The 26,821-nt window shown below is 36.3% G+C and overlaps 1 long non-coding RNA gene across 1 annotated transcript; it reads right to left on the bottom strand.

Annotated features, from left to right (window-relative positions):
- Positions 1-16,943: 16,943 nt before the first annotated feature.
- Positions 16,944-26,541, bottom strand: LOC114076805. The gene is made up of 3 exons (XR_003577846.1): positions 26,290-26,541; positions 25,714-25,769; positions 16,944-17,446 (listed from the first exon to the last, which is right to left on the bottom strand). It is a non-coding gene; the product is annotated as an uncharacterized LOC114076805 (long non-coding RNA).
- Positions 26,542-26,821: the final 280 nt, after the last annotated feature.

A 26,821-nucleotide genomic window follows, 5' to 3' on the forward strand; every position in this document is an offset into this window, starting at 1 on the left:
AATACTTAGCCAAGGGATCTCAATCTACAAAGGGAAAGTCTCTGAACCAAACTACGAGAGGACAGGACAGTCCGTTTGTGGATATATGGTCCGTCGACTGCCAATTTTTAATGGTACTAGTTTTCTGCGTGCAATAACTATTTAAGTTAGGGGTGAAGTTGTAAATTCACCTCACGTCATAATAATAGAAAGGGAGATTACTTAGGGGTATTCTAGGTATTTTAAACATGTTTATAATTAAAACACTTAGAAGATTTCATTCTTTAAAATAAAAATCCAAATTCCCTTAGAAATTCTCTTGAACTCCATTTCAGCCAAAAATCAAGGAAGATCTTGGATTGGAGAATTGAGTGGAGATTCTTAATCAAATTGCAGGATTAGATTTATTAAGGTATTTATTTTTACCCTTCAAACTCTATTCATCAAGGAGCCCAAATTCAAAGAAGTTCTCTAAAGTTTTCGAAGATGAATTGTCTAATTTCATGATCTATCCATGGGTTCTTGCATTGAATTTTTTTTATTGTATGATTTTAACTCAATAAACCTATGAAGCCATGTAATTGACGAAGTTTAATTTTTGACTACTTTATGGGTTAAGTGATATTGACCAAATGTTTATAATTTCTAATGTAGTTTTCTATGTGCTATAGATTGATGTAATAATTGTATTGAATTTATATCTAGGTTTTCCTAGATTGTTGAATATATATAGAATTCTCCTACTTTCATTTAGTATAGTAGTTTTTATATTTAACTATTGGTTATGGCCATGGTAAGGACCTTATGGTATTGAATTGGATGATTTAGTGGTTGATTGAAGTGTTGAGAATGGATTGGTGGTACGCTGACCTAATTCTCTTTATTTTATGTTAATTAGACATCAATTATGTTGTGATTGGTATGGACTTATGTTGGCGAGGTTATGTCGTTTATTTGCAATTGATATGGCCTTGTCGGCGTTACTTTACGTATTATGATGATCATGGCCTTGTCGGTACTACTTGAAAGTATAATTATGACTTGTGTAGTTGATTTATGTGAAGTATGAGCTATCTATCTACATGTAAAGTTATGTGAAAGTATGTGTTCTTTCTATGTATATTAGGAGATCATGTTAGACTATACCTATGTGCTTATATATGTAGTCATAGATGTTGATGCATGCTTGTTCCTACTTGACTATATGAGTTGTGATAGTTATATTGATGATGATATGATAATGTATAATATGACATAAAGTTTATAAGGGATATTCCTAAGTGCTTCAAAGAATGGTACGCTATATGTGATAAAGTAAAGAATGTTGTGTCTTGTTTTGGTAGACATGTTTCCCTTACTTTATAAATGTATGAATGATATGTGGATATGAGACGTCTTGACTAGGTAGGCTTAGTTCACCCTTGTCATGTGTTAATGAATGATATGTGAGACCCTAAATAATGTTAAGAAGGTCATGTACGTGGAACCTTAAACCTATTGATAAGGTTATGAATGTTGAAGTCGAAGAGTCGTAAGGGTATCCCTAATGTAAAAGATGATGGACTTAGGGTTGATTGGCTGAAACGGGATTATATAATCCTTAGGAAAGTCATAATGAGATATCTTAGTCTCCATTAAAAGGTAGCCCTAGTGGACCTCTAAGGTAGGGTGAATGTGATTGTGTTATGAACTAGATAAGGAAGTTCTTCATGTGATCCTTTAATGTTAATTACTCTATGAGAACAATGGCTAGCACCGAGTGATTATGTCAAGGGAAGTAGCTCTACTTGAGAAGGAGACAAGAGTACATTGTAGCTCTACTTGAGAATGAGACTAGAGTGCATAAAAGCCCCCATATTTCCTACCCAAGTGCCTACATGGGATGTGTCCTAGTTCTACCCTTGCCAAGTAGAACACCTTCATTGGAGTAGGTTAGAACTATGGATTCCATGTCTAGCTAGCATGGTCTTTGTCTTTCATTGCCTATTCTCATCATATGGGATACCTACTAGCATCAGAGAAGTTATATGAAGTTTAGTTGGTGGTATGGGATACTATCTAGACATTGCACAATAGGCTTTGAAGGTATTGGTTAGAGTCCCTAGGTCTTGTCCAAGACCATTACTTGAATGTCCTTATGTGATCAATGAGTTTTATATAAACTAATGAATGTAATGACTTGAGTTAAGAAATCATGTTAAAGGAATATGTAATTACCTAGAGTAGTTAATGGTTGTCTAGTTAAGGTGTGAAGGGGGCACAGGAATTGTCACTTCATATCGTACCTAGATATTAAATCTTAAAAATGACTCTAGTTAGGGAATATATTGATTATGTGACATTATATAAGCCTTAGGTAGTCTTAATGATTATTTAGGTAATCTTGAAGAGGTCAATCATGGACTTTATCTGCTTGCAGTGAGAGGATTGCATGCTAGGAAGAGTTCCTTGAGAAGTTGAGAAACTTCACTGTAACCTTAAGGAATAGTCAATGTAAAGTGACATAGTTCACTGTAAAGATTTCTATAAATGTTCTTATTTGATTAAGTGATTTCTTATGTGTTTCTAAGGTGTTAAACGTTTTTCTTATGATTATCATATGATGTTTTAATGAAAAAGATGCATATTTCTAATAAATGTCCGTTTTCATGATTTTATGCATTATGTTATACTTAGTACATGTGGTTGTACTAATTTCACACTTTTATATATCTCTATAGTGGTTGGTAGGTGAGGAGCATTTAGGAAGCAAGACTTGGATCACAGAATCATTAAAATGAAGTTCAAGTATGTCCTCATCTGACTCGAGGGCATAAGATGTCTTTTATTTCCTTTATCGAAGTATTGTAATAGACTAAGCATTTCTATATTTAGAAGTATGGGTCGTGTCCCAAGTATTCTCGTGCCTAAGCTTTGATGATATTGAGACTTAGTATTTCCTATGATTTCTAATGAAAGATGTTATCAAATTTATTCTAATATTTTGTGAAAATTTTTAATTTCGCACTACTTTTCATTATGTATATGCGATGAACGATACGAAAAGGGGTTGTACAAGACATCCGACAGGTCAAGTACGTCGGTTGCATTCCAAGAATGCCATTTCTTCTAGGGTGTATTTTTGGTATGTGATAAGTACTTACTAAATGTGAGACCTCCATCTCATTTGCATGCCCTTTCAGTGCTAAGCAATTATTCCCTGTAACAATCATAATATTTCATCATACAAGCTCATATTAGCCTCTTCTAGACACCTATGTAAACATCTTATCATATCTAGCTCATATGTAATCACAACTGAGAACAATCCTTTCACTTTAGACACCACTTCATAAGTGAGTAAAACCTTTCACTTAACACATTATTGTAATCAGAAGAAACTACTTCAATCAGACAATAATCGTATCATAGCATGCATGCAAAGCTTATGTCCAATTCAATGTCTTAGGGTTAGGGATCAGGAATCCTTAGTATCAACATCACAACCACACAATTGACATAGAAACATTACTATCTGACTAACTCATAATTTATAATTCAATCCAAGGAGAACCAATCAACATACATCATTGCCATTCCAATAACTTTCATACTTCTGTTACCAAAAATGCATAAACAAGGTAATTTCAAGTAGTAATTACATAATTAACGACAATGTACTCAATCTACTAGTTCATCATCTTCACAATTCACCGTAAAGATTCAACTTTTCATGAAATTGGGGGAATGACATGGGTCTAGGGAAATAACATAGGAAATAATTAATTTACCATCAATATATACTTAAAAAACATTAATTCATCACAATTCATTACAATTGATTTATAATTTCATTTTTCAAAGAAGACATGTGTGTAGAAGAAAACCTAGATGTTTGAGGGATTTAGAAATCATCTTTTGGAGGGATATCTTGGGGAAAGGAATCCCAAGAGTGAAAGAAATAATACCTTAGAGATGATAAATCCATTAAATTGGGTTGGATACTTGAAGGCTTGATCTTATTCTTGGAGCTCTCATGGTCTTCAATGGATTTTAGAAGAAGAGAAAATTTGAGAGAGATGAGAGTGATTTTTTATTTCAACTTTGGAGATTTGATATGGGTGTTAAAAATGACCAAAAACTTACCCTAATACATTATATATTCACCCCTAAATTATCCGAAATACCCCATACTTAATTAAATGGGCATTTTTGTTAAGTCAAAATGTTTAAATTACGACTTTTACAAATCTGGAAAGTGGCTGCGTTGCGGGGTTAATTTCGCAATTTATTTTTGAAATCCAGGTTGAGGCAGTGGACCTCGTGTAGGCTCCACATTGCAAGGCCATGTTTGATCCTCATGTGATGGCTGCGCATCGCACAACCACCACCAGTGTCATGATTGCAGCCTGCAAGCCCATTTTCGGGTCCTCCCCAAGAACCCTTCCGGTGGTCCTTGGGATGTTGTGATTGTTCGTATTGACCCTCTATACTACATCGGACCTCTTTAAAGTCATTTAAAAGTTTTGGACTTTATATGACCCTACCAAACCTTCACCAAACATCTACGTTAAATAGTTCAATTTCGCAAGTTTCCAGACGTTAAGGTCTTTCATTAATGCTACGGCCCCAATAATTCTCAAGCAAGTTATTTACACTTATTTAGGTCTAAAATAACCAATACTCAACATATAAGTCTCTAGTATAGGTCATGGAATTTCCGGGGTGTGTCACTCAACACGTTGTACACAGAATCAACAAAGTCTTGGGGATCTTATTCCTCTGTAAAGCCAAGAAAGATAGGAGGATTCATCCTCACAAAGTCCCTCAATCTTGAGCTCATAGTACTCTCCAAAACATTTACCATAGGCTTAAAACCCCTATTCACATGAGTTGTTATGTCTCGGGCTAAAGCAAGTAGAGCCTCTCTAATCTTCCCATTGGTCATGTCTGGGGGAACCACCGGAACCTCATTACCTGCATGCGCGATATGGACTTGATCTACTCGGGGAGGAGCTTCATCATTCATCCCCTCATCTTCCAACCTTCTTGCAACCATTCTCTTTGTATTCATACCCTATAATCTAGAGAGAAGATATTAGGTATAGACACTTATAACCTGAACTCTGTGGCGCGAGAGGGATAAAGAAAGTGAAACTCTAAGTTCCTATACACTCTCTTTCTGATGTGTCGGGCTCAAACTAATGATCAAGACTCTACTAGACGTGGCTTTAATGAGCTTCAAATTCCTAAAGACTGTTTCATAAACTGTGATCTGATACCAAACTTTTCACAACCTGAGAGTATACCCTAGAAGAAATGGTATTCACAAATTCTGGCACGGTGCATTCTGTCACATCCCGAAACAACACCCTAGAAGTTAGGGCAATCTGGGATTGCAACCAGCGTACTTGACCTCTCGCAGATCTTGCACAAGCACTTATATATCATTCATCGCATAAACATAGTGAAAAGTAGGGTGGAATTAAAACTTTTCACTAAACATTTCATAGTCTTTAAAAACTCTTTCATATAAAGAAATAGGAAATACTAAGTCTCAATCTCATCATATTGAAACACAAAAATACTTTGGACACGCCCCATACTGCAAATAACGAATAAAGAAATACTTAGTCTATTACAATACTTTGAATGGAAAACATAAAAGACATATATGCCTAATAATAAATGAGGACATACTTGAACTTCTTTTGAACGATGCTACGGTAAAGTCTTCACTTCACAAAAGCTCCTCATCTACCAAGAACTGTATACATAGATAAAAGCATGGAGTTAGTACAACCACATGTACTAAGTATGGCATTATGCATAAAAATTATGAAAATGGACTTTTATTAGAAATATGCATATTTTCCTTTAGAAATCATATTTTAATCATAAGAACAACATTTAATAAATTAGAAACACATAAGATAACATTTAAACCAAAAATAATATTTTAGAGATCACTTTACAATGACCTCATTCACTTTTACAGTGAATTATTTCACTGTACAATGAAGATGCTTATGCTTCACTAAAGACGCCCTTTAGCATGTAATCTTATCACTTAAAGCTATCATAAGATTCACCTCGGTAACACAAAGAGAGACCACCCATACACCCTCTCTAGATGTGCCTAAACTACCCTTAAGATTACTTATAATGAGTCCCACACACACTTCAAGACATCAAACATATCAACACATAGACACTATGACATTTCCTCATCAAAGGCTATCAAAAGACTTACTCAAGTAGATCAACAATATAACGTCCATGATTGACCTCTTCAAGACTACCTAAATAAGCATGAAGACTTCCTAAGTTCGGATCATGTCCACATAATCGACATTTTCCCTTAACTAGAACTATTCTTAAGCCTCATCTGGGTATGATACAAAGTGACCATTCCTATGACCCCTTCACACCTTAACTACAAAACTCTTAACTACTCTAGATAGGTAATTATTCCATTTGCATACTTCATAACATAAGTCATTAATACGTTAGTTCATCAAGACACATACATCACATAAAAGACATTCAAGAATTGTTCTTAGACAAAGACTTACGGACTCTAACTAACAACTTCAGATCATATTTTTCAATATCTAGATAGCTTCCCATACCACCACCTAAACATCATAGAACTTCTCAAGTATTAATAAGTATTCCACAAGATGAGAATAGGCAATAAACCACATAGAACATGATAGCTAGAAATGGAATCCGAAGTTCTAACCTACTCCGACAAGGGTGTCTACTTGCTAAGGGTAGAACTAGGATACATCCCATGTAGGAACATGGTTAAGGAGTATGAAGGTCTATTATGCACTGTAGTCTCATTCTCAAGTAGAGCTACATTGTACTCTAGTCTCATTCTCATGTAGAGATAGTTCCTATTACATAATAACTCGGTGATAGCATTGGTTATCATAGAGTAATTGATATTAAAGGGTCAAATAAAGAGGTTCCTTATCTAGTTCATAACCTACTGGCATTCACCCTACCAAAAATGTCAAGGGTTAACTTTCAATGGCGACTAAGATAGATCATTATGATTTTCCCAAGGATTAATATGATGTCGTTCCAGCAAATTAACCTTAAGTCCTTCATTCCTTTACATGAAGGATACCATTACGGCTCTCGACTTCAACATTCATAACATAACCTTTACCACGTACATGACTTTCTTAATATCCTGAAAGTTTTCACATATCTTTCATTCATACATGACAAGGGTGCACAAAGCCTACCTAGTCAAGACATCTCATATTCAAATATAATTCATACATGTGTCAAGTAATGCACACAAGTCTACCAAACAAGACACATCATTCTTTTCCCTTATCACATATAACATATCATTCTTTTTAGCACTTAGGAATGACCCTTATCTTCTTAATGTCATCCTATGCATTACTATATAATTATCAATATAACCATCATAATTCATATAGTCAAGTAGGAACAATCATGTATCAACATCTAAGACTACACATATAAGCACATAGTCAAAGACTAACATGATCACCTACATAACATCAATAGATCACATATAATTTCACATTGATTAACAAGTAGATAGATATCATCATACTTCACATAATCAACTACACAAACAACCACATTACTTCAAATAGTGCCGACAAGGCCATGATCATCATATTGCATAAAGTAACGCTGACAAGGCCACGTCAATTCACATAACACCACCACCATAAGTAGACCATACCAATGAAAACATAATTGATGTATAAATAACATCAAAATAAATGTAATAGGACAGCATACCCCCACTTCATCCTCAACACCTCAATTTGATGCTAAATCATCCAATTCAACACCATAAGGCCGTTACCAATTGCCATGAACAATAATTTTCAATGTAGAAACTGTGATAATCAATGAAAATAGGTCAATTCAATAGATATTCATCAATGTAATACAACCTAGATATCAATTGAATACAATTATTACATCATTAGAAACCCCATGGAAATTTACACTAGAATTCGACAACATTAGGTTAATATCAAGTAACCCATAAATTAGTCAAAAATCTAGGGATCATCTAATTCATGGGTTAATAGGAAATTTTGGTTGAAATCATCAATACAACATCAATTAAATCATTATTCAATTTTTAGAAATCATTAACACAAGAACCCATGGTAGAATCATGAAATTGGAAAATTCAACTTGAAAACTTTAGAAAACATCTTGAGAATTGGGGCTCCTTGATGAAGAGACGTTGAAGGTGATGAAGCTAATTCTTCACTTTGATGAAGAATTTTGACTCAAAACGTCACCTTAAGACCTTCCTTGATTTTGGACTTCAATGGAGCCTTTGGGAGAACTCTAAGGAATTTGGGAATGATTTTTAAGAATGAAGTCTTCAATGTATTAACCACTTATATACTCATGTAACATACCCTAAATACCTTAAAGAATCTCCAATGTCGAATTTTAGAAGTGGGGCGAATTTATAAAATTCACCCCTAGCTTGGCAGTGATTGCACGCAGGGACACATTCCATAGACGACTACCCATCGATGAGGCGTTAGTCCACAAACAGAACGTGCCTCCCTCCGTCGACTAGATCAAAGCTTGGATGTTGATCCTCATAATTCCCCATACTAGGTCTCAAACTACGACACCAACGACGCCCCGTTCTTTTACCTATAGAACGTTCTTTGGTCCGTGGTCTAGGGAGAAGGATTTTCCATCGATGAATTGCCCATCGACGGGACGTAGGTCCACTTACGGGCCATCCTATCCATCGTCGATGGGTTCAGAGACTTAGAACATGTAGCTTATCCACCCAGGCTAAGTACCTACAAACTCCCATCATCCACTAACCGTCGACCAGGCCACTGGCCGTTGATTGACTTCCGTAGGTCAGGCTGCCTTGGGCAGTCTTGGCCACTAACATGGGTCTTTCCTCAAGGACCCTTGGATGGTCCTTGGGGATAATTTCACAAATATTTCTAACCCAAATACGATTGTCTATGATTTTATCACCTCTCACATGAATTTCATCAAAAACGAACACATAAAATTCGACGAAACATGCCTAGATACACAAGGTCATTTCAAGGAACATCTTTCAAACATCATGGACATTCTGGATGTTTGACCTCCAAACTGAACCGAAACTAGACACACTGCCTCCACATGTTATATAAACTCATTTTAGGACGTTACAACCTCATGAATCACATATACACATGTAGAACCACATATGAGGCAGCTAGGTGACTTAGTAGTCGAACGTCTTGGTCGTCCCTTGAAATTTGACTTCCAATGCACCTAATACTTTAGAGACTGCCTCAATACCATATAATAGACTTATTTAGGACCTTAGACCAACAATACCAACATGTTAGTCTCTATTTCACCTAAATCATTTTTGGGGTCTTACAATCTCCCCCACTTGGACAACATTCGTTCTTGAATGGCACTTGCAACTCTCCAAACACTTCCAAGAATAGGGATTTAAACTGGAAGCTGATAATCATTTCATAAAACACATAATCAATAAGGAAACATCAATTTCATATAGCAAAGAGATTTGCAACATAGCAAGAAACTAGAAAACAATTCTATAACTCATTATGCTACAAAACTCACATCCTTCATTCCAAATAGTAAAAACTCATTTTATATTTAAGGGATAATGCCCAAGTACCCCCTCAACCTATGCCCGAAATCTCAGAGACACACTTATACTATACTAAGGTCCTATTACCCCCCTGAACTTATTTTATTAATAAATTTTTACCCTTTTTCGACCTACGTGGCACTATCTCGTGGACCCAACGATGGTTGACTTTTTTTTCTAACTAGTGCCACATTGGCTAAAAAGGGGTAGAAAATTTCTTATAAAATAAGTTCAGGGGGGTAATAAGACCTTAGTATAGTATAAGTGTGTCTCTGGGATTTCGGGCATAGGTTGAGGGGGTACTTGTGCATTATCCCTATATTTAATATCATACTTAGATACATCAGTTATAAACACATTACAACTTTTTTAGACCAAAAAATCAACTAATCACTATCCCAAAATTGTTATAATAAGTAGTCTCAAACATACAATGATTTTTAGCAATCATTTCAAAAATGCAACTTTTAGGCAATTCATGATATAAACATGCTAATATTAAAAGTAACATCATTTAAACATATCTTACAATATAATCATAACTGCATAAAATACACAATGCAAGAAGTTAATGAATTTCAGTTTCAACAAAACTCCTAAACACCATGCACATGCAACATGCTTCTATACCATTCTATCCCATTTACTAACCATACTACCATACTTAGAAGGAACTCACACCTATCTTAAGAAAATCAAGGACTTACACTCATCATCATCACAATTTTCATCCGGCTTTGAACCTCTAGCCCGGAGTGCATAGAAATGCCTCTTTGTTGGAGCATCATCCTTTAGAGAACCAAGAGCAACTAACTTACTCTCTCTTCCTCTAGACGCAATGATAGGACAATATCTCACCTTATATTCTTCCTTAACACAACCAAAACAACCACTAGTACCGGCTATACACTTCCCATAATGACTCCGTCCACTAGTAAAACAAGAAGGCTTAATAATTTGAGAACTACAACCTATCCCAACCTTCTCTTTTGAAACACTAGCTCCATCTTGATTCGGGGATCTCTTATTAAATATAGGTTGATCTTGCTTATTTAATTTAACCTTTTTCACAACTCTCATGCTTCTTTTAAAAATCGTTGCTTTCTCCTAAGTTTGGGCTCTTCAACCTTCATCTTATCTTGACTTAGGTCAATCAATCTTTCAATCTTCACCTTCCTCCTTACATGGAGAAAGACCTTCCCTAAGAAAACCCTTTTGAACTCCTCCCACTCTATGGGACCTTACTCAATTGGCCTATTGTATTTTTATTGAGTGTACCACAACTGAGAAACATCCATCAATTGATACGAAGCCAACTCCGCCCTCTCCCTAGATGTCACCCCTGTCGCACTCAACACCTTGTATACCCCATCAAGGAACTCTTGGGGATCCTATCCCACCTTTTAACCAAGAAATAGAGGAGGATTCATCCTCACGAAATCTCCCAACTAAGAGGTCATAGAGTCGTCCACCATATTCTCCCTAGAAGCCATACTCAATTTCACTTGAGTTGTTACGGATCGAGATAAAGCAAGCAAAGCCTCTCTAATATCCCTATTACTCAACTCCGAGGTATCATCACCTCCTCCCACAATATGGACTTGAGCACCTTGAGTAAATTGCTCAACTTCCTCAACTTATGAAGGAATCTCCTATTGCACCTCATTCTCCTTAACCCTCATAGCCAGTGTCCTCCTCGTTTTAATCTTCATAGAAACACAAGGAAAACCATAAGAAAAGATTACTCATAACTTTTACTCTATGCCACAACATAGGAGTAGAAAAGAAGGGAAATTCTATTATCTTATAGCCTCTTGCCTATAAATGTGTCGTGACACACACTGATGGTCAAGACCCTACTAGACGTGACTTGATGAGACTTTTTGATTCTTAATATTACTTTCAACACCTATGCTCTGACACCAAGCTTGTCGCATCCTGACACCACACCCTAGATGTTAAGGCAATCTCAGATTGTAACCCGCATACTTGACCTCTAGGAGGTCTTATACAAGCCCTTACATATCATTCATCGCATAAACATAGTGAAAAATAGTGTGGAATTAAAACTTTTCACTTAACATATCATAGTCTTTAAAAACTCTCTCATGTAAAGTAATAGGAAATACTAAGTCTCAATATCATCATCTTAATACACAAAAATACATGGGACACGGTCCGTACCTCAAAATACGAATATAGAAATACTTAGTCTCTTACAATACTTTGAATAAAAACATAGAAGACGTATATGCCCTCGAGTCAAATGAGGACATACTTCAACTTCTCTTGAACGATGCTACAGTCCATTTCTTCACTTCCCAAAAGCTTCTCACCTACCAAGAACTATATATATAGATAAAAGCATGGAGTTAGTACAACCACATGTACTAAGTATGTCATTATGCATAAAAATCATGAAAAACAGACTTTTATTGGAAATATGCATCTTTTCTTTTAGAAATAATATTATAATCATAAGAACAACATTTAACTACTTAGAAACACCTAAGATAACATTTAAATCAAATCATAATTTAGAGACAACTTTACAGTGAACTCATTCAGTGTTGCAGTGAACTGTTTCACTGTATAGTGAAGAGGCTTATTCTTCACATAAGACGCCCTTTAGCTTGTAAACTTATCACTTAAAGCTATCCTAAGATTCACTTAAGTCACACAAAGAGATACCGCCCATATACCATCTCTAGATGTGCCTAAACTACCCTTAAAATTATAATGAGTCACATACACACTTCAAGACATCAAATATATCAACACACAGACACTATGACTTTTCCTTATAAAAGGCTATCAAAAGAATTACTCAAGTAGATCAAGAAGATAATGTCCATGATTGACCTATTCAAGACTACCTAAGTAATCCTTAAGACATCCAAAGTTCGGATAATGTCTACATGATTGGCATCTTCCCTTTACTAGAGCCATTCTTAAGACTCTTCTAAGTAAGATACAAAGTGACCATTCATATTCCCCCTTAACACCTTAACTAGACAACCCTTAACTACTCTAGATAGTTACTTATTCCATTTACATACTTCATAACATAAGACATTAATTCGTTAGTTCATTAAGACTCATCCATCAGATAAAGGACAATCAAGTAATGGTCTTAGATGATATGCTCAAACTTACTTCTCAAATAAGAAGTAAAGCGGTCGTGTCAAGTAAATAACCCAACTAGTGAGGTTGGGATCGTTCCCACGAGGAAAATAGTCTAGACTTAACTTCAACCTGTTATTACTATTGTTTGGTCAATGACTTCCTTGGAAAGTAAGAACATAAAAAGGGGGGTTTCTATTTCTAAATGAGTGAAAATAAATAAAGAATTTGAAAGAGACACTTAGCAGCTTTGACAGTTGGATTTTAATCAATTAATCAAAGTAACTAGGGTTTACGTGTTCCCCACAGGTTCATAACTTGATAATTCTAACTATAACAATTCTTTCCTAGTATCTTGCATGCAAAGTGATAAGTTATGTATTTCTAAATCCTTGGTCCAGCATCTAGAAAATCTCACTCCGCACCTTGGTCCGGCTACGTGTGTTGCTTTCCTAACCCTTATCTTTACCTCATATTAAGCATTGTATTCGATATTTGACTAAGTTATTACCTCGTACCAATCAATACTAGCCTATTAGATAGTATACACTAAATCTATGTTAATAATTCTTTTCCTATTATCTACCTCCTTGGTCCGGCAAGTAGCATTAAGGCGAGTTCTAACGTTGATCATCCGTTAAAAAGACTTCTAAGCGAAAGAATTATTAATACATGCAAGACACTATTCTAGAATTGTTATTTTAGTTAGGGTTTATCTCATTATTTGCCTATGGTTTCCACAACCCTAGTTATGGAGTTTAGTTACTCATGGCCATAAACACAATATTCAAATATATTAAATAAGAGTTCATGTACTTACTTCAATGAGAAAGAGTAAAATCCAAAAGTTTGCTTGATTAATCACAAAAAATCACTTGCAAGAATCTCGAAATCTAACACTAATACACAAAGTCTAATAATATGATGTCTAACAATACGGAGTCTAATAATACGGAGTCTAACAATACGGAGTCTAACCTCAAAAACGAGGTTTTTCAAACTATTTATAAAAAATAAAAAAAACTAATTAAACAAGGACTCTGTTTGCTGGAAATCTGCCAAAACGCGGCTGGGTGGACGGACCTGACGACGGATCGTCGTGGTCATGACGGACCGTCATGGACTCCGTCGTCCCATACTTTTGCAATTTCTTCTGCTGCTCTCTTCACCACCCTCGACGTCTAGTATGACGGACCGCCATAGGCACAACGGTCCGTCGAGGGTCTTCGTTTCAAAACACTTCAACTCTTGGAATCTGGATACTGGATTACTTCTCTAAACTTCATGACGAACCTGCAGGACGGACCGTCATAGCCACGACGGACCGTCACAAGCTTCATAACCCCACACTTGGTCAGACTTCCCCATCTTCCTTCAGCAGCGTCACTACGCTTCCACCTACGGACCGTCACAAGCACGATCGACCGTCATAAGCTCCGTAGGTGGTCTCTTCTACATTTCTTCGCTCAAAATCTCTGCATTTAGCTTTGGACAGATTTCCTGCAAAACAAAGAGAAACTTATATAAAAATTAGCACAAAAAAGGATTTTGGACACACTAAACTTAAGGAAAAAGTATTAATTATACCGTGAAACCACGGTATATCAACACCCTCAACTTAAATTCGTTGTTTGTCCTCAAGCGACGCACTATGACTCACTACACAATCTTTGTACAATAGTATCCATGTTTTATCCTTTGCAATCATTTGGCTATCAATCTCGATTAATCTCATCAAATCTATGCATGCTATCACTATTAGGCTTGAATTTTGTGGGATCAGAACATGACACAGACTCACCATGCACTCACCGAGGTGCTAACAATTCCGGTATTGCAACTAGTGTCCTCACTTTAAAAAAAATCCTCATTTTTCACACAATGATTTTAGTTTGAGTATAAAGATTACTTTTTCAACACTCACTCTCAGAACAAAGTCACACTCATTCATACCTATTGCCATAAGCTTGCCCTTATTTTCACTGCCTTAAGTTCACTATACAACCCTTAGGATCACGATAGGACTTTCTTAGCTAGTAACATAGGCTCAGGGTCAGGTAGGGTATATTTAGGTATACTTTAGTGACTTTTTGCCCTCCTTGACATATCGGCTGAACCTTCCACTTTCTATCATTTTATCTCGCCCAGTTTCCTATATTCTTTCACCTTGCTATTTTCTTTACTTTCTTATCTGCACCCCTAGTGATGTGTTTCAACAACAAACCAAGCTCAGTTCTCATTTGAGCTTTTTTCACGAATGTCATCTGTGGCTGGGTTGTGTGCGGATTGCACTACAAAAGTGTTACTCCTAGTATCGGACTTCCTAGTGCTCCAAGTTTTATTATTTCAGGAGATTTTCTCTAAATTCTCAGCAATCTCAGCATAAGGACATTCCCCATAAGAACCAACCGCTATCGTATCCAGTATAATTTTATTATTATCATCTTATCCCTAATACAAATACGCTTTTTGTGACACATCATCCATGCGGTGATTGGGGACACTTCTCAAGAACGAGGTGAACCTATCACAAGAACTACTGACTTATTCTCCCGGTAGTGCCACAAAGTTGTTCACCCTATCATTGTGGTTTAACTTCTTAGACACTGGGTAGTAAGTGCTAAGAATACATCCCTCAATTGATTCCAAATATAGATTGAGTTATAGAGGAGCTCAATAAACCATATAGAAACCTCTCTCGTCAGTGAGAGAGGGAACATTCTTAACCCAATGAGTCCATGTTCAAATCAGGCCTCCTAATACAACTCTTACATACCAACCTTTCTTTGGCGATGTGAGCATGTGGGTCCTCATAAGATAGTCCCGAAAACAAACCTCTAGTTGTGAGCATTTGCATCAGACTACTAGTTACAACAGAAGTATGACCATGTGGTAGAGGAAGTAGGAAAAGTGGCCCATCAGAGTCAGTGATGTTAACATTTCCCCTATAGTACTCTTGAGGACGTGGGGCGGGAGGTCGCCTCCTCGGATTATCTTCTTCAGTGTTAACAACAACCATTAGATTATGAGCATCAACCCGCGGGGGAAATTGAGGGTTGATCTCATCATCGATATAAGGAGGATTGTTTTGAATATTTATTCCGCGAAGTGTGCGGTTTAGTTCTTGATCAAGTGAAAGTATTGGTTCTCCTCGACTCCATGTACTTGGCATACACTAAAGCTAGACCTACGAGATATAAAAACAAAGAGAAAAAGTAAAATTAGGAAATTATGGACTAAACTTCGGTAATGTGCTTAAAGTTAATTTAAAAGACAATTTTCCCGGCAGCGGTGCCAAAATTTGATACAGTGAAATTTACTTCTCGAAAAGAAGTATAAGCGGTCGTATCAAATAAAGAACCCAACTATGAGGTTGGAGTCGATCCCACGAGAAAATTGATCTAGACTTAACTTTAACCTACAATAAGTTCTATTTAATCAAGTCCTTTTCGAAAATAGGTAATAAAAGGGGGTGAAATAACAAAAGGAATTAAATATTTCTAAGTAAACAAGTAGCAAGTATGAATCTTTGATATTTATGAAGTGATGAGAGTAAGTAGGGCATAAGTGTTCCCCACAGGTGTATAACGCAGTAATTCAAACTATAACAATCCTTTCCTAGTAACTTGCATGCAAAGTGGTAAGTTATGCATCCCTAATTTCTTGGTTCGGCAACAAGGGAACCTGGTCTGGCTATGTGTGTATTCTTTACTAAACCTTACCTTTACCTCATATTAAGCATCATAATCGATGTATGGCTTAGTTGTTACTTCGCACCAATCGACACTAGCCTATTAGATAGTGTATTATAAATCTACGTTGATAATTCTTTTCTTATTATGTACCTCCTTAGTACGGCAAGTAGAAACAAGGAAATTTCTAACGCGTTCACTCGTTCAAAAGACTTCTAAACGAAAGAATTATCAATACATGCAAAACACTATTCTAGAATTGTTATTTTAGCTTGTTTTTACCTTGTTATTTACCCATGGTTCCCACAACCCTAGTTATGGATTTAGTTACCCATGTTCATAATTACACAATTCATATTGATTAGACAAGAATTCAAGTACTTACTTTGATGAGATTGAAGAAAATCCAGAAAATCACTTGAATTCAAGAAAATGTGGCGATAAACGATTTTGCAAAAATTAAGTATTTTCCAAAACCAAATATTCAACAATCAGTATTACAAATTAGAAAAATAACCAAGAGTCTAACCTCAAAAACGAGGTTTATACCAGTATTTATAATAAAGAAGTCCTAACAAAAAAAGGAATTATATTAAAGGAAAATCTACCCAAAAATGCGTCTGAGTCGACGACCAGACCGACGGACCGTCGAGGCCTCCCGTCGTTCCCCACTTAGAGTCTTTTTAGCTTCTTTCTTCTCCAACTCAGTGTTACCATTGACGGACCAGGATGACGGTCTGTTGAGTTCATGACAGTCCATCGATGGCTTCCATTTCTCCACGGGTACTGGGGCTTCTCTCTGTTAGCAATGACTGATGTGCAAGACAGTCCGTCGTGGATATAATGGTCCGTCGATAGCTTCCGTAGCCTCATACTTTGTCAGAATTCCCCGATCTTCCTTCAACAACATTTTTCTTTAGACGAGATGGACCGTCGGTGGCTCCATAAGTCATCACTTCTGCAATTTCAGCACAATTCTTCCACGTTTTCATTCTGGAAAGTTTTCCTACAAACAAACAGAAAAATAAATTAAAACTACTACAAAAAGGTCTTAGATACACACTAAACTTATGAAAAAAGCATTGAAAGTACCGTGAAACCATGGTACATCATACTTCTCCCGAAAGGGAAATTGATTTTGGTATCGATTTGCTACCGGATACAAATCCCATTTCAATTCCTCCTTATCGTATGGCTCCGGCCGTATTGAAAGAGTTGAAGGCTCAACTCAAATATTTACTAGACTAAGGCTTTATTAGACCTAGTATCTCTCTATGGGGTGCTTCGGTTTTGTTTTTGAAGAAAAACGATGGGTACTTAAGAATATGTATTGATTACCACCAACTCAATCAAGTCACAATAAAGAATAAGTATCCTCTCCCTCGGATTGAAGACTTGTTTGATCAACTCCAAGGTGCAAGCTACTTTTCTAAGATCCAAGGAATGTTCCTGATTGGCGAACAGAACCGAATGAGGTTACCGCGAAACAAACCAACATGCATGATTTATAGAATGATGATGATCTATCGTGTACGCAGGGATCTCTACTAGATAGAGACGCATGAGATACATTCTTCAATCACGAGCCAAGGGTTTATAGTACTATTGCCAGCTTGGGAGAGTGGCTGTCGTTCGCGTCTCTTAAGGAAAAGTGCCTCAAGAATATCAATCATAATTCTAATTAATATAGTAGAAAACATCAACATTATACCTGTCTCTTATTATTCTTCAATTATCGACACCAAGCCAAGTCCGTGGTCTTTTTTAGTAGTCTTTGTAAATATCCTTTGGGATTTTCACCCTATCTCCACTTTCCTAACCCTCAGAGAATTCTGTCCTTAGTCTAATGAAAAAGACATTAGGAAAATGGTAATTTTCGATCCCTTGATACTTTAGGATTAGGAAACCTGTATCCATGATGAAACTTTCCTATTCCACTGCTTGTCCCTCATCACGCAGGATGAACATCTGAAATTCTCGACCAGGCTCCAACAAACCTTTACCGCGACCATAACGAACACCTGGGGGCAAGAGAACATTCTAAGAATACATATAGGCAGAAGACATTACGCTAGCGATAAAAGCTTTCCTTTAATGACCGATGAACAGATGAACCAAGCGAGCTCAATGCAAAGAACTCGAGTGAGGGGATCTCGTTACGTTGGTTTGACTTGAGGTCAAGATATCACCAACTTAGGGTGAGAGGTGACGATATACCAAAGATGGAATTTTGTACTAGATATGGTCATTATGAGTTCTTAGTAATGTCCTTTAATCTCACTAATGCCCCGGTGGCATTTATGGACCGAATGAATAGGGTGTTTCAAAGTTAACCTAGATTCATTTTTCATTGTCTTCATTGATGAAATCTTGGTATATTTTAAAAATGAGGGTGATCACATGAACCATTTTAGGGTAGTGTTACATATACTTAAAGAACATCAATTGTTTGCCCAATATAGCAAATGTGAGTTTTGATTAAGGTCGGTGACATTTCTTGGTCATATAATCTCTAGTGAGGAATTTTAGGTTGATCTAAGGAAAATGGAGGCGGTGAAAAATTGGCCTAGACCATTGACTCCAACCGACATTAGAGTTTCTTGGGTTTAGAGGGTTATTATCGGAGATTCGTGGATGGTTTTGCGTCCATTGAATCTCCCTTGACTACTTTGACCCAAAAGTGAGAAATTTTATTGGTCGGAGGCGTATTGAAAGATGTTTTCAAGTGTTGAAAGATAGGCTTACTTCAGCTCCAGTGTTTACTTTACCAGAGGGTACAAAGGGTTTTATTGTGTATTGTGACGCATCACGAGTGGGTTTTGGGTGTGTGCTGATGCAACATGGGAAGGTTCTTCTAGAAAACTTAAGTTTAATGAGAGAAACTATCCAACTCACGACCTTGAGTTAGCGTCTGTGGTATTTGCCTTGAAATATGGAGGCATTACTTGTATGGTGTCCATATTGATGTGTATACTGACCATATGAGTCTCCAATATGTGTTTAATCAAAAGGAGTTCAATATCCGTCAAATAAGGTGGTTAGAATTGTTGAAAGATTATGACATGAGTGTCCTCTATCACCCCGGCAAGGCCAATGTGGTTGTGGATGCTCTAAGTCGTATGACTATGGGTGTGTGTCTTACATAAAAGAAGCCAAGAAAGACCTAGTGAAGGATGTTCATAGTTTGACTAGGTTGAGTATAAGGTTGGAATATTATCCTAATGGTGGATTCGTGGTCCATCATAACTTCGAATCATCATTGGTAGTTGAGGTGAAGTCCAAACAACACCTTGATAAATCATTGATGGATTTGAAGGAATTGGTCCTTGGCAAGCTTAATAAGGCATTCTCCTTAGTGGTGGATGGTGCTTTGAGGTACCAAGGAAGATTGTGTGTTCCAAAGGTAGATGAGTTGAGGAACCGGATCCTTGAGGAAGCCCATGGGTCCCGCTATTCTATTCATCCAGGTTAGACAAAAATGTACCATGACCTTAGGAATGTATATTGGTGGGAAGGTTTTAAGAACATACCAGAGTTTGTTGCTAAGTGTCCAAATTGCTTACAAGTGAAAGTCGAACATCAAAAGTCGGGTGGCTTACTAAAAGAAATCCAAGTTCCTACTTGGAAGTGGGAAGAGATCTACATAAACTTTTTAGTTAGTTTACCACGGACTCAAAGGTAATGTGACTCTATATGGGTGGTTGTGGATAGGTTGACCAAGTCCGCTCACTTGCTTCCCGTCAAGTCTACTTATTTGGTGGTAAATAATGCTAGGATATTCATAGATGAGATTGTGTGTCGCCATGGTATTCCTTTATGCAACATATTGGATTGTGGGTGTGCAATTCACATTTAGGTTTTTGAGGTCATTCCAAGAAAGTTTGGGTACTAAGGTGAAGTTGAGTACCGTTTTTCATCCCCAAAAGGATGGTCAAGCGGAGGGTACTATTCAAACCCTTGAGGATATGCTTAGGGCTTGTATTATTTGAAAATAAAGGTGTGTATTAAATCCTAACACAAGTGTAATAAGGTCTAGACACTGTTGTAAGAGTCATTTTAATAAAAATAGTTCATTTAGGAACTCTAGAAACCAAAACATCCATGACGTTCGGAAAACTAGCCCATGGAGGTAGTAGCGTGCCTTAGGCTATTTGACTAGCTTTTAGGAGTCGGAAATTCATGAAAATTGTTTTCAATTCAATTAATGTTTGAAACATATGGGTACGACTCCCTAATTACCAACCAAGGTCCCTTGAGGAGGACCCCTGCACGTTGGAGTAAACACTGCTTAGGCAGTGTGCACCCATGATATGCAATCGACAATTCATGTGTGGATAGACGGGACATCGTCGCCAACCATACAAAAACATTTTGAAAAACTTTTGAATCCCTCTCCTGCACAAGTGTCAGACCAGAACCAGGAAATGTGCAGCACGGAGGATAGCCTGTCCGTTACTGACCCACGATCCGTCGATCATGGTGTCGTCTATGACACTATAATTTCCTGCACGTTTTTAAGTTGGTCTTAACTAATTAAATAAGGGGTTTGGTGGTTAGTTAAGGATTAAGGGAAGTCTAATTAACTTAATTAACCCCCCCCCCCATATAAAGACACCAACCCCAGTAGTCTAATTACAACTCTCAAACTAAAACTCTCTTCTTTCTCTCTTCTTTCTCTCTCTATTAGAAGACACCATTGAAGACAAACTAGGGGAGGGTTTTGAAGGCTTTAAAGGGACAATTTCACTATAAATTTTTCATCAAACATTGAGGTATGGGATCTAATTCACCTTTGCAACCTCTTTCGTCAAAGCGTTCCTTCAAAGTATTTTCAAAAGTTGAGTTTTCATATGGGTCTTTCTTAATCTCGAAAATTATGTTATGAATTTGTTTGTTATGTTTTCTATTGGATAATATGAATCACTCCCCAAGCATACTCATGCGGTGCTAGCCTTTGTTATCATAGAGTAATTCAATCACAATGGTATATGAAGAAGTACCATATAGTAGTCATAAAAAAATCATAATACACCTTACAAAAGTTGGGTCCACTAGGGTTGCCACACAATTGTTACTACGATAGATTCATGACTTTGTTAAGGATGGTTTCATGTCTTTCCATCCAACCTACACCTAAGTCCATCATTCCCACGAAAAGGATACAATTATGGCATTCAACTTCAAGAATATCATAACCTTCTACCTAGATTGAAGGTTCCACATTAATGACCATCTTAACCATGTTCAAAGTCATATTTCAATCATACATATACAGACATGACAAAGGTGCTTTAGCCTACTAAGTCAAGAGTAAGTAGAGGGACATAGGTTTACCACAACAAGCCACACATATCATAATCTTATCATATGCACATTTACATTCAAGTAGCACATAGGAATAAGTAATTATACTACAACTCACCCTATCAGCTTCTATAGAAACATCTACATTAACCATCATAAGAATCATATGTTCAATTGGGGAAGACTCATACTTCAATATCAATTATACACATATTATGTCTATGGTATTTTCTATATATATATTTATGTGCAATAAGAGTACTTATAAGACTAAGTAATCTTCCTATACAAAGGGTCTATGTATACTCGATATATATATATGTGTGTGTGTGTGTGTGTGTGTGTGTGTAGAGGTCTATGTAAATCTCCAATTAGAAGTAATGAAAAGTTATAAATTTTTCGCTAAATTTGACCTATGAATGTAATGATGTAAACTAAGAGGCTAGTCTTAGTCTTCAAAGAGGATGACGATGCTTGTTATGTCAAGGGGGTAGACCCGGATATGTCAGACAGTTCAAGGATGAAACACCATACCTTGATCAATACAATCAACGAAAATGGTGAAGAATTTATGAGAAATCAATCTCCAAGGTACCACCTTGCTTAAAGTTCCAACGGAGTTCTAGAGGATTCTTCTTTGGAATTTGGTTTTGATTTTGAATAATGAACTTAACTTGGGGTTCTAGACTTATAAAGCCACTCAAAATACCCAAAAAGCCTTTAAGTAACCGTCCAAACTATTTTTAGAACACTAGGTGACATTCTCAAAAGTCTTTTGTCCTGGCTGAGACACCTGCACAAAATATACATGTGTCAATCGACGGACCAATCCACGAGCCGTAGAGACATGACGAGTCGTCCTGGAAATCCATTCTTTGGGTCAAAGACTCTGTAAATAGGGGCATAAGCTCCCTTACTAAATATGGGGCAAAGACCCTCATCCACGAGGCATTGACAAGACCATGTTCTCTTGTTTGCTTCGTTGGTTGGGGACTGTTTTTATTCATTGGTTGGGGACTGTTTTGGCAGTCTTTACCCACAAATTGGTTAATCCTAAAGGACCCTTAGGTTTTTCCTTGGGGAGTTGTGCCTGGACGTTTCCTACCCAAATACACCTTTATATATGTTAGGAACATCTTACATCCATTTGAACCCAAACAAACACGTAAAACATGCAAAGGCACACTAAAACACACAAGCACGTCTTAAAGCAAAACTTTCAAACGTATTGGACGTTCTTGGACACTTGACCTCCAAATTTTACACACTACCTCAAAATACTATAATTATACATTTTAAGACATTATAACCTCATGACACACATGTTAGGCTCTAGTTTCACCTAGTTCATTTTTAGGGTGTTACATGGTTTTCTTAACAAGCACATCCTTCCTGAACATTTACCAATCCCATACAATATAGAGGCAACACTCCTCAGTTTGTTAACACATACAAAATTTCACAAAGAATGGATGAACAAGGGAGGGACTAATATTTATATATCTTACCTTTTGGAAAAAACCTCACTTGCCAAGACTTCGATTCTTCAAGGTTTGGTTTGTCCTCTCCCCCTTACCTTGATGTTAAATCGCATTATTCTCTTGAATTTCTAAAGATGCGAGATGTTCTACCAACTTGAACTTTGAAAACACATGTTTCCTTCAAATTTTAATGGTGAAGTTTTAGACTTGAACTCTTGAAGCTTTTATGGCTTTCCTTTGGAGCAATTTTTTTTGAGAATTGGTGATGACGTAGATGTGATAAGCTTCACTGATTTAGGGGTCCCTTTTGGAAATTTTAACTTAATAAACTGGAGAAATAATATGGTCATTTACTTTTAAGCAAGCAGGTGCATCACCTCCTTAATATCTGCCACACGTTTTTAAGTAGGTGCATCACCTACTTGATCTTTTTACTTAAATCTAATCCACTTATTATAAGTAGATACATCACCTACTAAACCCTTTTAACTTAAAATTCATTCCATTAATTCTAATAGGTGCATCACCTACTTTCTCTTTTCTCTTATAATGCAGTCCACTAATTCTAAGTAGTTGCATCACCTACTTGTCACCTACTAGCATAGTTTAGTCAAGAAAGCACCTCACTTGTTTTACACCATTTTCCCAATCTTATTTCTTTTGAAAAGACAGTAGCACTAATACGCACTTGACCACTTGGAGTTTTACATAAAATATCACCTATTACTATCCTAAGTTCGAATTGTTTTTGAGTTTACTTCCATAGGATGAACTGCTCTAATTCCACTTTTGTCACACCCCAACCCTAGGTGAGGCTAACAAGAATTGTATGAATACATGTTTTACAAGTGACTAATAAGGAGAGAAATAAATTACTATGAAGATATAATCAATAATGATAAGCTACATACAACTCATGTTGACTAGCTGAACTAATACATGTGACAAGTAAAACTAAGAAATAATATGATAGCTTTACAATGCATACAAATCCTCTACTGAAATTCATGACTGTAAAACTATTAAAAATAACATATTAAATACTCGGGAAAGCTCCATATAAACCTTGAGCTCACCAATAACCACTGAGAACCATGTTCTTCTTTTGGGGAGATCTACTAGTTGAGTATTACTACATGCAGCATGAAATACAGTGTCCTTGATAATAGACGTCAATAGGAAACGATGTACAGAATATGTAAGGCATAATATAACCATATGCAAAATGATATCTCAACTAAAACCAATTACTAATACATAAGGATTAAAGACCATCTTTTCTTATACGTATGGAATCGTGTCTGATACATTCTTTTCTTTACTTTTTTGTCCGTTATAATCTTTTAAGGCATATATAAAAATGACTAGTTGACAGTGGTAAAAGAGGATGACTCATGCTAGGCACTTTATTGTCCGCATAATTCAACAAATGGGGATTTGCCTATGCTAAGCTTTAACCCCTGAGCTGCCACCCTTCTATACCAATTGGGATTTGCCTATGCTAGGCTTTCACCTATGAGCTGCCACCCTTCTTTACCAATTGGTATCAACCATACTAAGAATTTTCCCTGGGTTGTTTCCTATAATTATACTTATAGCTTCACTTAAATTCGTTATCTTTGAGAATGTTGTTTTGATGTTCATAACTCTTTTGAGATGGTTCTTTTAATGATCATAACTCATTTAAGATTATTCTTTTGATGATCATAACTATTTTGAGAATTTATTTTGATGAAATAATCATTATTGAGATTTGGAATATGGACAAGTAGTAGAAGCCATCTGAATATGGACTTATGATAATAACAATTATATGGGAAGCAAATTTGACACCAACATAATAATTAGGAGCTTATATGACTAAGTAAGCATTTTGACATTTCAAATTAAATAACATTATATAGTGAAGACATTTATTAGTCAGCCAAGAGATTTGAACTCTATATGACATCAAAATTCTCACTAACTAATATAAAATACAAGGTATGCATGAATGTGGAACCAAGGGAGAACGTAGGAATATTAAACTTAAGAACGAATAATTCCAAGTAAGTACATATAAAATGTACAATACAGATAGTAGGGATCTTGTGAGGTAACATTAGTCTAACACAATGGGAGAAATAAACAATAAAAAGAACTTATGAACAAGTGAAAAGATGACATATATAATGGAATGGACAATTGAAGCAAGTTGGCTAGACATGGGGCAGATTGTTTATCCAACATATAAACATATGTACCATGTGCAATTTACGATGCAACACCTTTAATACTTGGTGGAGAAAGTACATAAAGCTAGCAATAAACTCATTTCAGAGTAATAACTTTAACGCTCTAGGGAGAAGGAATGAGATCATTATCTACACTGGTGCTCTTATAGTTCCACTATGGATCAATCACTACCAATGGCACTTAGAAAGCAAATTTTGTAAAACAAGTGTTAGATTAATGCCAAAGCAAAAGGAAATCTACTAGCCTTACATACCTTGCTGCACAATGGATATTACAACGAACTAACCATCTTCCTTTCAAATTATTTATCTACAATGAATTAAATAATATAACTAGCATTAGTAGTTGATCAACAAAATTGGGCTACTTGATAAGACCAAAACAGTAATTGGAAAAATATATCTATATATATATATATATATATACACACACATGCAACACTCAATTAAGTGGTGTATCACTACACTTTCACTTCTCTATCCTCTAACTAATTCCCATGACTTCTCATCAAATTTACAACAAGACACCACTATTTTATGATACAACGAAAAATCCCTAAGCATCACAATAAGGAAGTCAAAATATGAACATATGGCTTCCTATCAACATCTCGTGACTTCTAACTAACATTACATTTAAGCTGCTCTAAACAAGCTCAACAATCAAAATTTTAGAGAACTCAACTCCAAGGTTGTCCCAATAAGCATATCCTTCCTGAACATTTGCCAAGCCCACACCATGTAAAGGCAACACTCTTCAGCTCATTAAAACATACATACTTTCACAAAAATGCAAGAACAAGCGAGGGATGAAAATTTACATAGCTTACCATGCTGGAAAGAAACCTCACTTGCTAAGACTTTGATGCTCAAGGTTTACGTTGTCCTCTTCCCCTTAACTTGATGTTAATCAGATTATTCACTTCAATTCCTTAAGATGGAAGATGTTCTACCAACTTGTACTTTAAAAACACATGTTTCCTTCATATTTTAATGGTGAAGTTGTAGATCAGAATTCTTGAAGCTTTTTATGGATTTCCTTAGGGAGAAATTTTTTGGAGAATAAGTGATGAAGTAGATGTGATAAGCTTGAGTGCTTTAGTGGTCCCTTTTGGAAGTTTTTGCATTATTAATTGGAGAAATAATATGGTCCTTTACTTTTTTGAAACAAGTTGCATCATCTCTTTAATTTCTGCCAAACATTTTTAAGTAGGTGCATCACCTACTTTCTCTTTTCATTTAAATGCAGTCCACTTATTCTAAGTAGGTAAATCACCTACTTGCCCCTTTTCACTTAAAAATCAGTCCACTAATTCTAAGTAGGTGCACCACCTACTTTGCCTTTTCACTTAAATTCAATCC

This window comes from Solanum pennellii, chromosome 4 (assembly GCF_001406875.1).
Source record: "Solanum pennellii chromosome 4, SPENNV200".
Lineage (NCBI taxonomy): Eukaryota > Viridiplantae > Streptophyta > Magnoliopsida > Solanales > Solanaceae > Solanum > Solanum pennellii.